Here is a 16,901-nt window from a genome sequence, read left to right on the forward strand (position 1 = left end):
GGGTGGTGGCACCCCCAGCTTGTCCTCCAGGTCCTGGAGACCCACGGTATGCCACTGATGCAGGGCTTTGAGCAAATTAGCCACCCTGCCTCATGCAGAGCTGATCCCATGTGCCACAGCAGCGGCATTAGGGGAGGGCAGCTGGCGAGTGTCCAGCTGTGACACTGGTGGCTGTGCTGAGGAGTTGCCCCATCCACACCATCCATCTCTGCGGGGGCCCCAAAGCACTGTGCCTGAGGCAGTTGCTTGTATTCGCACCCCCCTAAGGATGACCCTGCCATCCTCAGGGCACAGACAAGTGTCAGGTGTCACTTACCAAAGGTAGTGTATAGCACATTGCCACGTCCCCTTCCGAGATGCACATTGCAGAGCTGAGGGTATCAAATAGCACTCAAAGCTTCACTGAACCCCACTTGATCAGCCTCCAGTCTTCTCAAACCCTGGATTCACATTGCTGGGCTCCCCAGGGGCAAGTCTCGTGACTGGGATGATTCCTTCTCTGCCCTCGCTGTGCTGTCAACCCTCACACACCTCAAACCTCCCTTATCAATACAGTGAACATGCACACCGACCTCTGCTCCCCCAATTTATAGTCTTGAGTGGAGCAACCCTCCCCTCACCCACCAGCAGCCCAGTTTTGGTGTGGAAAAACAACCAGACAGTCTTGTGCTGGGCTGGAAAAGAACACAAAAAGAAGACAGAAAAGTTTGCAAAGTCCCTAGGTTTGTGTGCAAGTAAAGCAAGTCTTAAACCCCCCACTCCCCCCTACACCCACCCGCGGCCTTGCTTTGGTGTTCCAAAATGAAGGAGACAGTGCCTGGCACCTGGATGGAAAAGAGCATGAAAAGAATCTTGAAAAAGCACATTTTCAAAGTTTCCATCTAGGAAAAATGCAAGGAAGGGTTGTGAAGGGTGAGTCAAAGAGCCTGGATAGGCATGATCCCCTGTCGGCAACTGCAAAGTGGCTGGTGGCTTGGATAAAAGCAAGCCAGGCTGCTGGAGGGATGACACACCATCCCCCCTGTGCACCTATGCAAGAGAGATTGCCAACCCCCCCCCCTTCCCCCACCCCCCCCCCCGGCACCATGCAGCTAGCAACGGGAAAAACTAACACAGAAATTAATCCAAACAATACACAAACTCCGCCCTCGCAACCAAGCAGTGTAAGGTTGGATATGGAGGCAGACACAGGAAGCCAGGAAACCATGAGGATTTATTGTTTGCAACACACTATTATAAGCAGTTACTAATGCTTCTTTGCCTCCACACCGCCATGCCCGTGAACCACCCCTGTCTCCCTGAAACACAGTGGTGCCCTCCTGGCCCTGCTGGCAGTCATACAGCCCTCCTGTGACCCCACCGAATTAGGGGGAACAGGCTTGGCTGTAATTGTACGCTCATCTTGCACAGAGGCAAGATGAGTGGGTTGACATTTCCCTTTCAGGTGTCATATCCGTTTATTTAGGTACTTCTGCACACTCTGAAAGGCATCATTGAAAGTGTCCTGTGACCTCTGTAATTCAACATGGGACCTGTGTACCACGTCTTTCAAATTCCACATTGTGTCTCACACTTCCTCAAGGATGGTATCCTCCTTATGTAGTGACTCACGGAGTTCATTCTGTCAGACATCTGCACATTCCACTCTGGCTACTGAGGACTCTGCTAAAACCTTGAGTGAGGTTTAGCAGGATCATCGCTATTTGCTGCGAAAATCTCTGAAGCACTGTGCTATAGTACCATAGAGGTGCCATTCCTGGCAGCCATGGGTTCCAGGTAGCTGATAAACATGAATTTCTCCACCTCCCTCTGACCCCCCAAACCCAACTAGCATGAACCCGGGCATTGCCTGGCAGTAGCAAAAGGCACATTACAAGAGACTTACCAGGTCCAGCATGTTCTTGGGTCTCAGTAACAGTAGATGATGTATTGGCCGCATGGGTTTCTTCCTGACCCTCCACCTCCTCCACTTCATCATCTGTGCTAGCCAGTGGAATGGGGCTAAGTGGTATTAAGTGTGTGGTGACCAATGGTTCTTCCTGCCATTCATAGTCATCAGGGAGCAGGAAGCAGTCTCTGTACAGCTTGAGACATGCTCATGATTTCACCCTCAGGAGGGGCTGCTGCCTCCTGCTCCTTCACCTCCTCCTGCTCCTCCTGCCTAACCCTGGTGCTTAAAGTTTCCATACCCAGGTTGTTGCCCACATCCTTGGAGAGAATGATGGACAGCTTGTCATGGAAGGGGGAAATTGTGTGACCTGTCCCAGAATGAGAGTTTCCATCTTTGGCTCTGTAAAATGCTGATCTTAGGGACTTGATCTTGCACCGGACCTGGGTCCAGTCATGACTGTGCCCTTGCACCTGCATGCCTTTTGCAATCTTGACATAAACAGGTTTATTCCTCTTATCTTCCAGCCTATCTATGGTCCTTTGCTCTGACAAAATGTCGATTCAGTCCTCCAGTTCTTCCCAGGTCCAGTTGGGTCCATGGGCATTGGAGGTATCAGCCTCCTGGGACATTGGCTCAATACAGCTGTCCTTGGCTTTCTGAGATATGGCGAAGCAGTTCATGGTCAACAACACAAGCAACTTGTGAAAAGGGGCTGGCAAATTTGCAGGGGGTGCCTTTATACTCAGGCTGTGCTTGCATGAGGGTCTGGAAAAATTCCTAGAATTGTGAACTCATTACCTATAAGTGTCAAAACATCCACAGGTGATGATGAAGCACCTAGTTAACAACAAAAAATACCTCGTGATGGGGTAAATAAGGCCTTTGTGCTTTGTGATGGCTGCTACATGGCCTGGAATGAAATCAATACCTTCCTGCCTGCTTGTGTAAAATAATTTTATTACAGAACCACAGCCTATTTCCCATAAAGTGGCAAAAGTTTTGAGTAGCGTACCACATTATCGGGGAGGAATAGACAAAACATTTTTTATTTGCAAGCTTGATTACATCAGAACACCAGTGGCTGTTAAGCTCAGGATGAAAAGATGAAACGATGTGCAAAAGCCCCAACACCCTGGGTTGCCAGAGTGAAGTGCTTAAAAAGCAGCTACACCAAGCTACAGACCACAGAACACCCTACAGTCCATGCCCCCTGCTTGGTGCAGATGAGTGAGAAGCCACTGCTGATGAAGAGGGTCAAAATGGAGAACGAGGATGAAATACACAATGATGGAAAACAATGAAGTGAAGAGTCATCTGACATGGAGAATATAGAGGACATGGGTGAACAGAAGGAGGAGGCAGTTCTGCAAATACTGTTTACCTGGGGATTACTGCTGCATCACTTGAGAAGGATAAGACTGATGATAGAGTATTCATTGGCAAGGTATGTTCCTGCTTTAACAGCAATGAGAATAAGGAGAAGAAGAGACAGGTACCCAGGGACTTGGAATACAAAGAGGCAAGTGAAGCAGTGGAATTTGACTGGGCTCTGTGAAGAAACCTGGGGGGAACCAAAATCCACATGGTATGGGCCCATGAGAGCAGCTCAGACTGGTGGGAGTGAATCATTCTGATGACTTGGAATGACCAGCAGTGGCTGGAGATGTTCCAAATGAAAAGGGAAACATCCTATCATATTGTCTTGATGCTGGGGCCCCACATCGTGAGGCAGGACACTAACATGTGTCAGGCCATCCCACCAGATAGAAGGGTTGCAATGGCCATCATGAAACTGGCCAGCCCATCCAGCCTTCACTACATTGTGAACCAGTTCAGTATGGCTGCCTGTATGGTCGGGCTGGTAACTCGTGAGGTATGCCAACTGCTTAAGGAAATTGCTGCAAACAAAATTATCCACCTGGTGAATCCACAGAAAATCATAGATGGCTTTAATGAGAAGGGGTTCCTGAACTATGTGGGGGCTTTATACAGCACTCACATCCCAGTGTTGTGCCCTATGGGGAGGGAAAGGACTTACACAAACAGGAAAAGATATGCCTCCATGATCCTGAAAGCCATGGTGGACCACCAGGGCTGGTTCATAAACATTTATACTGGGTGGGCTGGCAGCGCACATGATGTGTGCATGTTCAGAAACTCCACTCTGCCTGACCTCATGGGGGAAGGACACTGCACACCCGGCATAGAGGAGACAGTAATCCATGATGTTGCTGTTCCCCCAGTTATACTAGCAGATGCTGTTTACACCCTAGGTGGTCCCTGCCGCCACCGCTGGGCAGACTAGGGGACCACTGCCCAGGCAGAAGAAGAAATGCCGAGTTATTGTGATAGGCAATTCAATTCTGAGAGGCATGGAAGGGCCAATCTGCTGACCAGATCCTACGGTGAGAGAGGTCTCCTGCATGCCTGGAGCAAAGATCAATGAGATCACTGCAAGGATTCCTGATCTCTTCAAGCCCTCCAACTACTACCCCATGGTCCTTGTCTATGTGGGCATTAATGATGCGGCTGGAAGTAGTCCTGACTGCATCATGAAGGACTTCCATGAGCTGGGGATCGGGCTCAGAAAGTCAGGGGCACAGGCAGTATTCTCCTCCATCCTTCCAGTTGGCAGCAGCCGGAGGCACCAGGATGCCCCCATCAGAGTAGTCAACCAGCAGCTCCAGAGATGGTGTCTTCAGGAAGGTTTTGGATTCTACAACCATGACCAGCACTTCCAGAGAGAATGCTTCCTAGGATGGGACGATCTTCATCTCTCTCCTAGAGGTAAGCATCTGTTCTCCTACAAGTTGGCTGATCTCCTCCAAAGAGCTTTAAACTAGGTTCGATGGAGGACGGGGAACTGGTGATCAATGAGAACCCAGGGTTGGAAAGCCACAAACAAGGCACCAGACCTAACCAGGTAAGCACTAAGGGGACTACATGCCATCAGGTGAAGCTCACATTCCTACTTGCCAGCACACAGTATGACCTTGTTGGCTTAACTGAAACATGGTGGGATTCTGTGCACGACTGGGCAGTAGGCATTGAGGGGTACAGGTTGTATAGATGTGACAGAGTGAGGAGAAAAGGCAGGGGTGTAGCTCTCTCTGTTAAGGAGCAGTACACATCTTCCATCATCATGGCAGGAGTGGAGGAGGGGAATACCAAGGCATTGAGGGTCAGGATCTGGGGGGGTAGGGGAAAAGGGCTTGGTAGTGGGGGTCTACTACAGACCTCCTCACCAGGATGATGAGCTAGACAAGGTATTCTCCAAGAAGATCTCAGATGCCATACAGGTGAGGGAGGCAGTGGTCATGGGGGCCCTAAATTATTTGGACATCTGCTGGGAGGAACAGGTGGGCAAAACAAGCCACTCATAGAGGTTCTTATACTGTGTGCAGGACCTCCACCTAGTCCAGTCCCATCAGGGGTAGTGCCTTGCTAGACCTGGTCTTAGCAACAGGGGATGATCTCGTGGGGAATCTGCAAGTACACAGTAACCTGGGAGATAGTGACCATCACTTGGTAGAGTTCAGCGACGGGTCAGAAAAATATCCAGTGATGCTAAAGTGTTGGACTTCAGAAGGGCCAGCTTTAGTAAACTTAGAAACCTAGTTAGTGAGGTGGCAGAACTCAAGAGCATCGAGCAAGTGGGGGTCCAATAGGGTTGGAAGTTTCTCAAGGGAGTGATCCTTGGGGGACAAAAGGAGTCTACCCCTCATGGAGGAAAGGGGCTAAGGAGCTAAAAAGCCCCCTTGGCTGAACAGGGAGCTCCAGGAAAGACTGGGGGCAAAGAAAGAAATGTATAGGCAGTAGAAGCAGGGGACAGCCACCAAGGAGACATACGTCTCCCTGGTGCACTATTGCAGGGAGTCAGTTAGGCAGGCCAAGGCAGGATTGGAGCTTTGAAGGCTGGCTTCAACAATTAAGGACAATAAAAAGTCCTTCTACAGATACATAGTGAGGAAGAGGAAAGTGCAGAGTAACATAGGGCCCCTGCAGGACAAATCAGGTCAATTGGTGGTTGACTGAGAGAAGAAGGCAGAGCTCTTCAATGAGTTCTTTGCTTCAGTATTCCTAAGTACTGACCAAGACTATTCCCCCACCTTGAGCATAGACAGATGTCCAAAAGGCACTAGATCTCCAAAGGTTAGTGCTGACTTAGTTAAGAAGCACTTGAAAGGGCTGGATGAGTACAAGTCAGCCGGCCCAGATGACCTCCATCCATGGGTGCTGAAGGAATTGCCTAGTGTGATAGCTGAGCCACTGGCACAGCTGTTTGAGCACTCATGGTGCTCCAGCCAGGTCCCTGAGTACTGGAACAGGGCCAATGTGGTGCCCATTTTTAAGAAAAGGAGAAGGGAAGAGCTGGGTAACTTTAGGCCAGTCAGTCTTACCTCTGTCCCTGGGAAAATACTGGAAAAAATCATCCAAGAGTGCATTTGTGAAGGCCCAGCAGGGGAAACGATGCTGAAAGGAAACCAGCATGAGTTCGTCACAGGTAGATCCTGCCTGACAAACCTTATAGCCTTTTATGACCAGGTCACACACTGCCTTGACACAGGAGCTGAGGCTGATGTCATCTACCTGGATTTTAGGAAGGCCTTCGACACAGTTTCACATCCTATTCTCACAGGGAAGCTAATGGGCTGCGGAGTGGACACCTACATAGTCAGGTGGGTGGCTAACTGGTTCAGGGACCTCACCCAGAGAGTGATGGTGGATGGGTTGTTCTCAGCCTGGAAGAAGGTGGGCAGTGGGGTCTTGCAGGGTTCGGTCCTTGGACTGGTGTTATTTAATATATTCATCAGCAATTTGGATGAGGGTGTGGAGAGCACCATCTCCAAGTTCGCAGATGATACCAAGTTATGAGGCAAAATTAATACATTGGAGGCAAAGGAGCAGATACAGGCCAACCTGGACAGGTTGGCTTTAATGGGCAGAATGAAATAGGATGCAATTCAACAAAGATAAATGTAAGGTACTTCACCTAGGAAGGAGGAATCCCCAGAACACCTACAGGTTGGGGGATGACCTCCTCAGCAGCTCAGAAGCTGAGAGAGATCTTGGAGTCATAGTTGACTCCAAAATGAACGTGAGCCGGCAGTGTTAACAAGGCCATCAACAAAGCCAATCACACCTTTTTGTGTATTAGCAGATGCATGACCAACAAATCAAGGGAGGTGATGCTCCCCCTCTATGCTGCATTGGTCAGGCTGCAGCTGGAGTACTGTGTCCAGTTTGGGGGGCTGCACTTCAAGAGGCATGTGGAGAATCCAGAGAGGGTTCAGAGGAGGGCCACTCACATGATTAGTGGCCTCCGTGAAAGACCCTACGAGGGGAGGTTGAGATCTGGATCTCTTCAGCTTTTACAAAAGACGGCTGAGGGAAGACCTTATAGCCACCTATAAGTTTATCAAGGGAGGACAGCAGGGAATTGGGGATGTGTTGTTTACCAGAGCACCCCAGGGAGTAACTAGGAATAATGGGTGCAAACTGGTGAAGAGTAGATTTAGGTTAGACATTAGGAAGAAATTTTATACAGTAAGGGTGGCTAGAATCTGGAATGGGCTTCCAAGAGAGGTGGTGTTATCACGTAACTTGGAGGTCTTCAAGAGGAGGCTGGACAGTCACCTGGCAGGGGTCGTCTGACCTCGGTCCTCTTTCCTGCCACGGGCAGGGGGTTGGACACTATGATCCATTGGGGGTCCCTTCTGACTCTATAATCTATGAATCTATGGACCCTAAAGCCCTGGCTCATGAAGCCTTATGGATGGAACATCACAGACCTGCAGAAGCTGGTTTTTAACTACCAGCTGAGCAGTTGCAGGGTGGCCATGGAATGTGCATTTGGCTGACTGAAAGGATGATGGAGGGTGCATACATGCTGGCTTGAAATGGAGCAAGAAAATATCATGGTTTTTGTAGTGGCAGCCTGCATGCTGCACAATATCTGTGAGAGCCATGGAGAGGTTTTCAAGGAGTCATGGAAAGAAGAAGCATGAGAGGCAGTGGCCAGACAACAGAGACATGGGGCAGCAGCAGCAGTACAGGGGCAGAAAAGAAATCCTCAAGGAGAGGCTGGTTGGGCAGTCCTTGTGCATGATTGTCTGGCAGGATGTATTGCTGACAACAACATGTAGGAGTGCTTTGTTCTTTCTCTTGGTTATGTTAAAATAAATTCCTTTACACTTTAAATCTGTGTCTGTCTACAGGGGTGTGTGATGCTGCGGACAGGAGGTGGAAGGGAGGATGGTCAGGAGAAGGGGGAGGAAATCCGGGCTGGGCTAGGGGTTTGCTGCTTCCAGACTGTGAGTGGTTTGGGGGAGGGAGGGCATTATGCACCATCACCCACATCTGAATGAGCCCCCAGTGTGGGTGAGAAGGATAACTATATTGTAGCTCTTGGCGGGCTAGGTGGGTGGGGATCAAGCTGAGCAGCAAGCCACATTTTGAAAAATATTCCAAAAACATTTATAAAATAATGCACAATACACCTCCAAAAGCCGAATGTGGCACTACACAAACAGATTGATGGTGTACCTGGGCAGGGAACTGGAGGGTTCCAGTGGGAGCCCCCATTGCAAACTGTACAAAGATCAATGAGCTCAGGAATGCTGGGAAATGTAGTCCAAAAAAAAGCCAGAAAAGGTTGCCACCACCAACATAGACAGCAATTGCCAATCAGCCAGGTGGTAACAAACACCCACCCACACACCTGCTACTCTAAACCCTGAATATTTTATGATATCATAGCAGTTATCATAGCACCTATAGTAAATGAAAGTAAAACACATATATTTGTAGCATGGTGGGATGGGAAGGGAAAGGAATGGGAGGGGAGGATTCAAGCAGCTTGTCTTTGGGATTTGGATGGGGTCCTTCTGATCGCATACGGATGGAGAGAGACCAGACCAAACAAACATAGGTGGATGCAAGTGACAAGATTTTGGGGATACTTCCAGTGAGAGTCAGGACTGCCCAGTGAGAGTCCGGGGTTGGGGATTGGGGAGCCTGGGTGGTTTCCATGCGCCTCCTGCTGTAATACATTAGGAAAGGCATTCTAGGGGGTAAACTGGTATTTGACTCCCCCTACAGGAATCTGTGGGGAATGACACACAAGGCTTAACTCACTCAAAAGCACCATTCGTGCAAAAACGAATGTCGTGTCATGCAAACAAAAATGCACCACACCAAAAAAAAGCCACGTTAAAATTTTCAGCCACTCTACATTAAGCCTGTGTTGTCTATACATGACCTAAGGTGGCAACAGGTTCTCTGTGTGTATGTGATGGGCTGGGGGTCACATCAGGGGTGTGTGAGAGAGAGGGATACAGGTGGGGGGGGCCTCTCTGGGTAGAAACAGCCACCAGAGCCAGGCTGGGAGCCCCCCTACCCCCCTCAAGCAGCCTGTGTGTGTGTGTGTGGGTGGGGGAACAGCCTGGAAGGGAAAGGGCTTGCCCAGCCCAGTCCCTGTGCCCCAGTCAAGGGCTTCCCAGGAAGGGCACGCGGACTGCTGGGGCCTGGACACAGGCGCAGGGAGCAAAACAGCAAGAACTGGCACTGCTAAGAGCCACAAATCAGCAGGTGAGACAGCTGCAGCTGGATCCATGTCCTGGTGCAGAGAGGGAGCTGCTGCCAGGAGGGAGCAAGTGGGGAGGCAAGTAGGGCTTGTGGGTCAGGAGTGAAGGGCACTGGCAAGGTGGAGGCAGTGGGTTGGGAGTGAAGGGCAAGGGCAGGGGCAGGGCACCAAAATACCAGTGCTGCTCAGTGCCACAAAACAGCTGTGGGGACAGCTGCAGCTGGATCCGCATCCTGGTGAGTGAAGGGGGCAGGGGAAGCTCTGATTTCCTGTGATAAAAATAACCAAAAGGAAATCCAAAATATACGTGTATTTAGAATGTATTCTAAGGACGGAGGCAGTGGTAGGCTTTCAAATTGTAAATATATCAATAAAACTTTGTGCTCAACTGATAACTATATATTGTGGCATTTCATTTTAATTGTGGGAAAAAATGGGCTTGGGAGGTTTCAGTCAGAGAATTTGTGATTTTTGAAACAGAGAAAATCAGTATCCCTGCTGGTGAGGGAAGTGGGGGAACCAAGGCAGAGAAGCCTGCCCAGGGCTGGCACCAAGGACTCAGCTGGAGGTTGGATGAGGTGCATGACCTCCTTGCCTTTTGGGGCTAGAAGGACATCCTCTGACAGTTCAAAGTGGGCCACTGTAATGAGCACGTCTTCCAAGCAATAGCTTCCCAGATGGCAGTGCAGGGACAGTAGAAGACATGGCAGCAGTACTACTGCATGAAGGTGAAGTGTGCAGCCACAACCCACTGGTAGCTAGCCCAGAGGTACAGGTGACTCTGCTGTGGTGCCCATAACACAGCCCAAGTGGCTGTGTGGTCCCTATCTGGGTCTGGCAGGTGCACAGCCATGGGGCTGCAGATTGCTGCCTCATTCTGTTGCCTCAAAGGGCACATCCCCATGAGTGCATACATGCAGGGGTGTGCATTTCCCAAGGGACAAATAGCAGTGGTACATATCCTCCCCTCAACCACACTCCTGGATGAACTACCTGCAGCTCTGTCACATGACCCACTCCAGCCTGTTTGCACGCGCGTGTGTGTGTGTCTGCCCCTCACTCCCAAGCCACAGCCCCTCCAGCTCTGCTGCTGCTTCTCACTCCTGACTTACAGTACCCTGCAACCTGCCAGGGTATGCAGAGACGCCCTCTTCCCAGGATCCAAACCCCCCACATATAGACCCACAGCCCTCCACACCTTCACAAGTAACACAAATACATTTCAAATCTCTTGATGTTTAAGTTTGAGTTTCCCTCATGATTTTTGACATGGTGGGGTTGGCAATACTAAAGTACTGTCCTGCGATGGCATTATTTCTGCACAGCAATGCACATATAGACACTGATGGGATTGGCTGGGGCATGAGGGTGCTTCAGTGTGGAGGCTGCATGCTGGCTTGCCCTGCACTGGAGTTCCCTTGTACCCCAGGCAGCCCCTCCACAGCATGTTGAGCTGGGTCAGAGCAGCTCTTGGCTGGCAGGCTTTTCCTCAGGCTCCTCTGCAAGCTGGGGCTGCTCCAACCTGACTCAGAGTGCTACAGTTCCAGACACATGTGTAAACACTGCTCCCAGGAGCAATAAAATCCAGTGTGATATGTGCCAGAGTTTATTGCTTTGCATTAATTGCATGTGTAGGTGCATCCATTGTTAAAAGTATGAAACTAACTAATAACCTCTAAGGACATCCTAGTTAAACAGTTGCTAAGTATTTCTCATAAATTCTTCCCTTTGCTGAGGAGGGAGTCTTCATAATCAACCCCTTTCATTACTATATACCAAATCAGGTTGTAAATAAATGTATGTAATTAATAATTGTATATAAATTATTATGGCCCTGAGAAAAGTGGGAAATCATGAAACTAAACTGATAAAAAATTAACTGAGGGCTCAAAGTTCCTGGGGTCTGGTCTACACCCATCCTCCCAGGCATAAGTATGTTTTTGTATTTTCATTTCCTAATCTAAATGCTAGTTAAACTTATGCTTAGCTTTCCAATAAAGTGATTTTCTTGAAATGTGACAGGTATGCTCTCTTTTTATTCCTGGGTCTGTCCAAGAAAGTAAGCTCCCTCTGTTCCAATTTGGGGATAATAGGCTTCCATTCATACAGCACACAAGCAGAATATAATGGCTTAATGGCTTGAGGTACTATAATCCAAATGTAAATGTGCTTTGCTGAGGACCCTCCATTCCTTGGTATAAAAATGTATATTTCTTATGGCAATCAAAGTTCTTTGGGTCAATGTGATATCTTTTATTACCCCAACTGAGCAGTTGGAAAAAGTTCTTAGCAAGCTTTTGGATGAAGCCACCCTTCTTCAGGCATAGGAAGTCTCACTATTTTTTGTCTGACAGATCAGCCTAAGAGAGGGGTGGGCAAAATATGGTCCATGGGCTGCATCTGCCAGGCCATTCTATCTGGTCTGTGGGGCCCCTGAAAATATAGAAAATATTTATCTGCTCCTGGCTGCCTCCATGGTGAGCCATCGGCAGGTTGCAGGCAGCCCAGCCCTGCCTCACCCTGAACCATTTCCCTGCCTTCCTGCCCCCCACATTGCTCCAGTACCACGTGGCTCCTGGCTGCATCGCTGGACTGTGGGAGCACAGGGCCCATATGGGTGCAGAGGGAAGGAGTTGTAGGGAGGGACTTTGTGTGTGTATCTGTGTGTAGGGAAAGATTGTGTGTATGTGTGTGGGGAAGGACTCTGTGTGTGTGAGGGGGGAGGACTGTGTGTGTGTGTTTGCATGTGTGTGTGTGTAGGGAGGCACTGTGTGTGTGTGTTGGTAGGATGAGTCCCACATGCACACCACACCATACACATGCACCCACACCCCCACTCAAACTGCCATACACACAGAACTCCCACACACAGCCCCTCCCACACCCCAGCCACCTTCCTCCCCCCACACAGTCCCCCACAAGCCCCATACCCACCCACATCCCACATATCCACACACACACCCACATGCTCCCTCACCACTCCACACCTATCGATCCCCTGCAGACACCCCCTACACCCTACATACCCACACACCCATAGCCCCCCACAAACCTATACCCACCTCCCCACAATATACAAGAGTAAGACTTCATCTTAAAATATTGTTCAATCACCTCTATGTACACTACACAAACAAATGGAAACCAGGACAAAAATATCTTTTGAAATAAAATTAATGAATTTTGTAGATGTTTGATTTTTAGAATATAATTTGGTATTTTTCTGGTTCAGAGATAGCAAAACCCCTTGCTGAAAGGAGTGCTTCTCGGGGCAAGAGGGGGGACTTCTAGGGGCAAAGGTCAGAGATTAGGGGGTGGGACTTCCAGTGACAAGATGGTGACCAGGGAGTGGGGCATCTGTCAAGGGGCAGGAGTACCCATGTTGGTAAGCGGCCCTTCATCCAAAATAATTGCTCACCCCTGGCCTAAAAGGGTTTACAGTGTAACCAATATTTAAGTAAAGCATGGAGCAGATTTAGGGCAATGATGACCAGATGGTATGATAACATAGTGATGACCCTTTAAAAAACTTTGAGAGAAGAGCTCATAGAAGACACAGCTGTTCATTTATCTTTACAAAATTCCTTGTGGTAATATATAATATGATGTTAGTGCAACAGTATCACAGGATGTACCTGTATACTGCTGCACTGTACTTCAATTATCAGCAGTCTTTGTTATACTCAGTGGGTATATCTACATGTGCATAAATGCGCCACATTTACTGTGCATTAAGTTTAGTACCTGTAATAACAGGTACTAACTCAATGCACAGTAATTGGCACTGGTGCACAGTAGCATTGCTGCATGCCTTTTTATTAATGGTAATGTTCAGTAGACTAATTCTACTATGCATTAATGCAATAGAATGGCTTTTGCCATGCACACCTATGCACAGTAGAATTAGTTTACTGTGCATTTAACATTTTATGTAGACATGCCCAGTAGGTCACAATGTCCCACTTCTCTTTCTAGAGGTAAAGACGGATTATAGGTCTGGCTGCTCTCCTCCTCTCAAGTTTAGCATGTAAGGTAGGACCAGAGCTGAAAGTGTAGCTAAATGAGACATGTGCCTTTGTTTTACGTACTTTTCTTTTCCCTACCATGTGGGTACATTTGTTACTTCCTGAATAAATCCTTGAGTGCTGTGATTAAGCCCTCTTGCTATGGCTCCAAAGGTATGAGTTTGAGCCTTGGATTTGATCAGAGCTGCCCTCAGTCAGCTCAACTGGAAATGGGTACTTGATCATTTAGGCAGATAGTCAAAGGTGGGTGGTTGTGATGCTAGAGAGGTAGTTGGCCATGTTAGTATGAAGTCAGGCATTAGGAAGAGTAGATATACACCTTATAGACTAACTAAAGATGTATCTATAGCTATATCTAAATATGAACTCTGCTGCAGTGCCCATACCACAGCCCAAATGGCTTTGCAGTCCCCATCTGGGTCTGGCAGGTGCACAACCACGCAGCCATGTGGTCACAGATTACTGCCTCATTCTGTTGCCTCAAAGGGTGCATCCCTATGAGTGCATACATGTAGGGGTGCAAGGAGGGGGTGGAAGTGGGGTTGGGACACCGTAGGAGAGCAGGGGGGTGAGGCCACTGGCACTGGCCTTGACCTGCCCCTCCCCTCTTCCATCAACACTGTCTGCAGGGCCAATGCAGGCCAACACAGTGGTGGTGGGGGGAGGAGTGGGCCGAGAAGGTAGCATGCTAGAGGGTATGTATGAAGTTTGGTAATTCTTTATATAGGTGTACCACTGCTACTTATCCCTGGGGAAATGCATGTTTCTACTCATGGGGTTTCATAGTTTCATAGTTTCATAGTTTCATAGACTCCACGATGAACATGGGCCGACAGTGTGGGGAGGCAGTCAAGAAGGCCAATCGTACCCTGTCATGCATCCACAGATGCATCTCGAGCAGGTCCAGGGAGGTGATCCTCCCCCTCTATGCGGCACTGGTCAGGCCGCAGCTGGAGTACTGCGTCCAGTTCTGGGCGCCACACTTCAAGAGGGACGTGGACAATATGGAAAGAGTTCAGAGGAGGGCCACTCGTATGATCGGGGTCAGCAGGGCAGGCCTTATGAGGAGAGGCTACGGGACCTGAACCTGTTTAGCCTCCACAAGAGAAGGCTAAGGGGGGACCTTGTGGCCTGCTACAAACTGGTCAGGGGGGATCAGCAGGTATTGGGGGAGTCCCTGTTCCCCCGTGCGCTGCCAGGAGTGACCAGGAATAACGGTCACAAACTGGCGGAGGGTAAGTTTAGATTAGATATTAGGAGGCGCTACTTCACAGTCAGGGTGGCTAGGGCCTGGAACCAGCTTCCAGGGGAAGTGGTGCAGGCTCCTAGCCTGGGGATTTTTAAAAGGAAGTTAGATGAGCACCTTGCCGGGGTCATCTGACCCCGGTGCTCTTTCCTGCTAAGGCAGGGGGTCGGACTAGATGATCTACCTAGGTCCCTTCCGACTCTAGCTACTATGAAACTACTATGAAAGGAAGAAAAGAGAAGAACACAAGACTCATGGACACTGACTTGGATTAAGGGAGCACTGTTGATGGAAGGTAAATGTCTGTCTATTTGTATTTTAGGAGATTAGACATTCTTTAAAATGTTAAATTTGTGATGTGATAAATTGAATTTGTTAATAAGTGAAGTTGTAAAAGACATCTTTATAGAATGTTCTTATACTCTCTTGTTACAATTCTCCATGGAAATTCTGTCCCATGTGTTTTTAAAATAGAATTCAGGTTCCGGCAGGAAATTTTATGCAATGTAGATTTCTGGCTAGATCAATCATTAGGAAGTTAAGAGACGGTGTCTAATTTATTGGAGATAAAGGAGCTCTGCAGTGGTTTCACAGGCTGTAATCTAATGGTGGGAATGTTTCATTTTAGTAATTCTAATATTATAAAAGCCTTAATCTGTTTGTCTGTCTGTCTGTCCATTATGCTATATTTGCGCACTGACTGTCTGACTGAAACAGCCAATCAGAGTGCGAGTACAGCATTGGGACAGGAGGTAGTGATGTGGTGGAGGGACACAGGGGATGGAGTGGGGGGGAGTGAGGTCAAAGCAGCCCCCCGCCCTGCTCCCTGAAGGCAGCAGCAATGAAGCAGATGGAATGGGGGGGGGGTCAAGATCAGCAGCAATGGCCTTGCCCCCCCCGCCTGCTGCCTGCAGGTGGTGATGCTAGAGCAGAGAGTGGGCCCTGTTCCTTGGAGGTGGTGGCAGTGGTTTGGAGGGGAAGCAGGGTTGGGACACTGTCGGGGGAGGAGGGAAGCCACTGGTGCTGGCCTCAGCCCACTCCTCCCCACTTCTGCCATTGCTGCCTGCAGGACCTACATGGGCTGACATGGCAGCAGTGGGGAGAGGAGGAAGCCTGATGCAGGCAGGGGAAGAGTGGACCCAGGTCGACACAGCGGCAGCAGTGGCAGTGAGGGGAAGGGAGTAGTGGGCCTAGGCCTGATGAGGTGGGAGGGAGGAGTGGGCCTGAATAGGGGGGAGAACCTAGCCCACAGTGGCGGTTGGGGAGGGGAAGGTGGGAGGCACTGTTGAGATACTGAAATGTCAGTTCTATACAAAATGTTTCATTTGGGATTTTCTCTGAAAATTGAGAAAAATTGTCAATTTTCTTTTTCCCTCAGTAAAATTTTATTTTAATTTTCCATCAGAAAAATTTTGACCATCTCTCATTATATATGGAATAAGTATATATATATTCTTGGGAGTGTCTACACAAGATGTTTAATGTGCAGAAGACAAATACTACTGCATGTTAGTATGATGGGCAAATCCTATGCTAATGCGCAGTAGCGCCAATTACGACACATTGTTAGTACCTATCATTGCAAGTACAAAACTTCATGTACTTTAATTATGGTGCATTAATCTATGTGTAGACACACCCCTTGAAATACTACAATACTTCCGTAAATCTTAACAACATATGCATATTGATTAGTGTCTCCAGTTGCTTAATCCAATTCCATCCTCCAAGGTCTGTCTAAGCCTAGATAGCCCAAGAGTCTAGCATCATTAAGACACACCAGTTCCCACAGCCTACAAAGGAACTCCCCTACCCAAATGACCAGTTTGGTTTGGTAGGCCTTTGCCATAAGTCTAGGTTGAAGCTCAAATTAATTCTGCCTAAGCCATCATGATTCACCAGTGTATTGCCAGGCTTCTAGGCTTGGTCTCATGGAATTATTGGTGTTGTTGTTGTTATTTAAAAGTACAATTAAAAAAACTAGAAAATATAGGGGGGAAATAGACAAAGTTAATTTATGGACTTCTCAGATGGTTACAATTTTATTTTTTTAAGGAAAAAGAATTTTAAAATATTGTTAATCTCCCTTCCAAGTTTTGGCTGCTTCCCCTAGTTTGCTCTTAAAAAAAATACTTCTGTCTCCAGAAAATGGAC

General features: G+C 48.5%; 1 pseudogene; it reads left to right on the forward strand.

Moving 5' to 3' along the window:
- The first annotated feature begins 3,668 nt into the window (after window positions 1-3,668).
- Window positions 3,669-4,976, forward strand: LOC149866429 (uncharacterized; annotated as a pseudogene).
- Window positions 4,977-16,901: the final 11,925 nt, after the last annotated feature.

This window comes from Crocodylus siamensis, chromosome 4, assembly GCF_052110815.1.
Source record: "Crocodylus siamensis isolate JL-2025a chromosome 4, ASM5211081v1, whole genome shotgun sequence".
NCBI classification, from domain to species: Eukaryota; Metazoa; Chordata; order Crocodylia; family Crocodylidae; genus Crocodylus; species Crocodylus siamensis.